Genomic DNA, 5,304 nt, shown 5'->3' on the forward strand with positions numbered 1-5,304 from the left:
AGGTGAGGGCGATAGGTGAGGCTCTTGCAAGAGACAAAGCTCATTTTGACTCCTGCAGGAGTCAGAGCTTAGGGTGATGCTAAGGTGGAGGAAGGGCGTTGGATGAGAGTCAAAGGCAAGGAGAAAAGGCTGGGAGAAAACAGCAAAAGCACTCAATGCTGGCGAAGGAAAAGGTGCTGGAAATAACATGATTATGCAGAAATACACAATATTATACACAAAATACTAAATGGACTACTATGCAGAATAAACACAATGTAGATATTTAATGACTATATGGAAAACAAATAAACTGGTACAGCGGAAGCACTCCACACTGGAATGGGAAAAGAAAGAGGAAGGTAGCTGGAACACAGATATACTATACAATTATGCAAATTATACAATACAAGACATGCAAGAAAATAGTAAACTACTATGCAGAATAAATGAATTAAAGCAGCAGATGAATGACTAAAGCTGGTGAATGACTATACAGAATAATTAAACTGATTCAGCGGAAGCACTCAATTCTGGCAGTGGAAACAGGACGGTGAGGGTGATAGGTGAGGCTCCTGCGAGAGCCGAAGCTCGTGTTGACTCCTGTGGGAGTCTGAGCTTAGGGTGATGCTTAGATGGAGCAAGGAGGTTGAATGAGAGTCAAAGGCAAGGGGTAAAGAGCTTGGAAGGAACAACAGAAGCACTTAACGCTGACAATGGGAACAGAAAGGAGAGGGTGAAAGGTGAGACTCTTCCCAGAGCCAAATCTCGTGTTGACTCCTGTAGAAGTCTGAGCTTAGGGTGATGCTAAGATGGAGCAAGGAGGTTAGATGAGTCAAAAGGCAAGGGGTAAAGAGCTGGGAGTAAAACAGTGGAAGTACTCAATGTTGGCAGGGGGAACGGAAAGGTGAGGGTGATAGGTGAGGCTCTTGCGAGAGCCAAAGCTCGTGTTGACCCCTGTGGGAGTCTGGGCTTAGGATGATGCTGATGGAGCAAGGAGGTTACATGAGAGTCAAAGGCAAAGGGTAAAGAGCTAGGAGGGAACAGTGGAAGCACTCAATGCTGGCAGGGGGAACAGAAAGGTGAGGTTGATAGGTGAGGCTCTGCAAGAGCTGAAGCTCATATTTACTCATGCGGGAGTCTGAGCCGTGGAGGGGGGTTGCTAGAAATGGACAGATAGATGGCTTTGGCAAGAGTATAAAAGGGTGGCCGAGATTGGTTGAGAGGTTTAATAGAACCGAGTGGGGTTGTTTAGATGAAAAGACTGAGGCAAATGTAGGATTTAAAAAGCTTTAGAGGACCAACGACCGAGGGTCTGGATCTGTTGCTGGGAAAGCCTGTTAACGGCTGCTGTGGTGGCATGCCAATTCTGAATGAATGGCTGGAAAATGGTTCAGGAAGGAATCCTGAGAGGCGGAGGACTGTGTTTCTGGAACCAGAGACATGATACTGGACAATTAGCGTCGTCAGTAAAAAAAGGGGGGGACTAGGGGGGTTGTTTCTTGAGATCCCCTTAAGTGTAGGTATGCTTGTAGGAGGGTTTGGAGGGCATGGGTGAGGGCAGGGATGTTGAAGATGTAAATGAAATGTTCTGTCGAATTGATCTATCTTACTTTGCAGGATGAGGAAACCCTTTCTTTCCTCATCAAACAAAATTAGATATGCTATAGTGGGTTGGAGTGAGAGGGGTTGAGTTTGAATATGTTCCATGCTGTGATATGTGACGGAAGGGTTCTGAGGGCTACTACTTGGAGGATAAGCGGTATGGGGTTTGGTGGAGGTTATAAAGGGGGTGGCTTAAGGTAATGTCACTTCTGGAAAGGGAGGGACAGGCGTTGGGTTGGGATCCACTTCTGAAGCCAATGACCAGAATTTCTGAAAATAAAATGAGAAAGAGAGTCAGTGATTTGGTTTTTACAACCTGGTAAGTGTTCAGCAGATATGATACATTGTTTTTTGGCTGATGTCCAAATAAGACATCTTTAAAGTAGCATTAAGGGTTAGGGAGTAGTAACACCTTTGTCTATGCATTATACTGCGTCTTCCTCATCACATTGAATGAGAATGCTGGAGGTGGACCATTCGGCTCCCCATAGTATGGCGGCAGCAACTTTTGGGTACAGTTTGAAGAAAGCTGATGAACAATTGTTTTCTGGAGTGGAAATCGATTGAGGGGGCCATGTGGTGGCGAACCAGTGGCCTCTGAGTAACCTTTAACCCCAACTGATGGGTCAGCACCAGTATATAGGCTAATATCTAATGGGGGTGCAAACAATCACTGCAAAAGAAGGAACAGCCATTCCATTGCTTAACGAAAGTAATCCATAAGCTGAGTTCATTGCGGGTGGGTTTGGAGAGAGAAATTGTGTCTTCTAAATCGTGGACTGTGGTAGGGAGCTGAAGGAGGCAAGTTTGAGGTAAATTGGCATTGTGAAATTTAGGTGGTCAAGAATAGATAACAGTATGCATTTTATTCAAGTCTGTTTTCTTGAATTTTAAAGGAAAGAGAAATTCAGTCAACTTTCTCTTTAAGAAGTGAAGCTTGGAATTTATGCGAATTCGAGTTTGATGCCTAGAAATTCGGTAAATGTACTGGGTCCAGCCATCTACAAAAGGAACACCTAGATTGGCGAAAACATTTTGGGTGATCTCTAGGTGTTAGGCTGGAGGCGATGTGAGGGGAGAGATGATTAGAATATCATCTAAAAGTTGGATGAGATGGGGGATTCTGAAATTATTAAATAGAATTCATTTGTCAGAGAATTTACGAGTTGCACTGCTTATGGGACAAATGCATGAAATCTTGAATGGTGGAATCCGTGGGTTAAACCTGAAATGAGAAAGTCAGAAAAACTAGTGTCAGGGTGGGAACGCATTTCTCTAGCGAGGTGAGGAATATTTACATGTATGAACAGAATCCCTCCATGGGATGGTGGAGGGATGGAGAGCTAAAGATATGGAGCATGGCTTGGCTGGTGGTCCTGGAAATACCTCTAAGACGGAGTAGGTGAAGTGAGAAGTTTAAATCCCTGTGGCATATTACGATCGGACTTCTATGTTTGATGTGTATTAATTACATTAGCTGGGTAATTTTCAGAAGTTAAATTGCTATCGAAAGTGGCTGGGTTTATTTATTTGTTTATTTAATTATTATTTTTTACTTCAAAAACGATGTTGACATTTAATTTATACTTGAACCGTACTTATTAGAAACTTTGTCAATGGAATGTTTGCTACAGGCTTTACTTTTATCCATGATTAAATAACATTAAGTTTGGAATCTTAACATTATTAAAATCAGAAGCATAACTGGCCCAATTCATTCACAAAGTCTTTGCAACTGTCTGTTCATAAACATCGGGAGAGAGGGCGGGACCATCTTATGTTTTGAGAGCTCTTGGATGGTGACACTTCTTCCAGCTATTGGCTCAATGAAGTGTCCATCAAAAGTGCAAAGGTCGGCGTCCATTTTGTTGAACAAATTACAAGTGTTTATGTCTGAAAGATGCTATTTACTGAACGCAGTCCGACGACTAGTTTGGATGACAGCAGTGTATCCATAGATGTTTGTCAACATATAAATATGTCGTGGACTAATGTTTTACGGATTGGATTGCGTTAATCTTTGCAGTCAAATTATCCTGGTTGTTAAAATGTTAGGGACCTGTGGACGGGCAGGAAGCTTGAGAGGTGGGTTTATTTGGTTTGTTATAATCTCTGGTTGTTTACAGGTCAACGGAGGACGCTAAGTCCATAGTGTTTGTGTCTTTAAAATGATTTCAATTATTTTAGTTATGCGAGTCTTGCTTTCTAAAGATATACGAAATGTTTAGTTTTGTTGGAGAGTAGTTGTTTTGCAAGACTTCCTCTTAAAGCATGCTATGCACATTACCACAGGTGGACCGCTAAGAGAGCGGTGAGAGTTTGGCTTCATTGCAGTGGCTGATGTCTCAGGGAGAGCAGGGCTCAGGCTACAGTTGTAGATGTTTGTTGGCTATTTCCATATTGATATGCTGAAAAGTGCAATGCTGTAAAAGCTTTATAGAGCTGAAGCTTTTTAGCAGCCAGAAGCTTTCTTTCAGACAAAGATAGTTGTAGAGAGGAAATGAGGATATATATATAGTGACTTGGGATCCTTTGATTGGAGGATCATGATTAGCTAATGTGGACCAGCTGGGTCAATCATGAGCACATGCTCCTCTCAAAATTAGTTTAAAATTAAACCTCTCTTTAAAAAAAAAAAAAACAAAAAAAAAAAAACTGCTTTTGTTCTAGCCGAAATAAAACAAATAAGACTTTCTCCAAAAGAAAAAATATTATCATACATACTGTGATTTCCTTGCTCTGTTAAACATAATTTGGGAAATATAAAAAAAAAATAAATAAAAATCAAAGGGGGGGCTAATAATTCTGACTTCAACTGTGTATAATCATATGTATATATATATATATATATATAATATATATATATATATATATATATATATATATATATATATATATATATATATACTTAATGTTTGTTTCACTTAATGTTTTAGATCATTAAAAAAAGTTAAGTCCACATAGTATTTTCCCAAAAGCCTTGGGTATCATTAAGATGTTTTCTGGCAAAACTGAAACAAAATGTTCTTTTTGCCAGGCAAATGTTTTTGTCTTGGAACTCTGCCATGCAAACCATTTTTGCCCAGTCTCTTTCTTATAGTGTGGTCATGAACACTCACCTTAACTGATCCGTCCCCCTCACTTTTAGAGACAGACCATTTAGAAACAGGTGATTAATAATTATATGAACGTATGATCTCATATAGCTGTCCCCCCCACTTTTAAAATGTCTGCTACGCCCCTGCTCAGAAGCTATGGCGATTAAAAATGTAAAACAGGAAATACATTACGACCATTGTTGTTTACATTCCTCAAAATGGTCTTTAACATTTCTGTGAACTGAGCAACTCACTAATTGCCATAGATTTTTACATAAGATGTTGCCTACGCTGTTGTCTATTTGAAGGAATGAGTCATTAGAGCCGCCATTTTGGTACAGGGTTTGCTCCTTTGAAATGAATGTGGGACCAAGGTGTAGTGGAGGACTGGCCATCAGTAGATATGTAAACATTTATACTTATTTATATCTACGATCGGGAATTTTTTTCCGGGAATATTTTTTTAATTACAAAAATTTTCATTTTACATCACTTTTCAACATCGATAGATAAGTGATCGCACGGATATTGCCAACAAAGCGCATGTGTTTGTGTGCATGGAAATGTATTATCCTCCCTCCCTGTTAAATTTGATCTAATCCATGTCCTGAAACACACCCCC

Source organism: Danio aesculapii, chromosome 16 (assembly GCF_903798145.1).
Source record: "Danio aesculapii chromosome 16, fDanAes4.1, whole genome shotgun sequence".
In the NCBI taxonomy this organism is placed as follows: domain Eukaryota; kingdom Metazoa; phylum Chordata; class Actinopteri; order Cypriniformes; family Danionidae; genus Danio; species Danio aesculapii.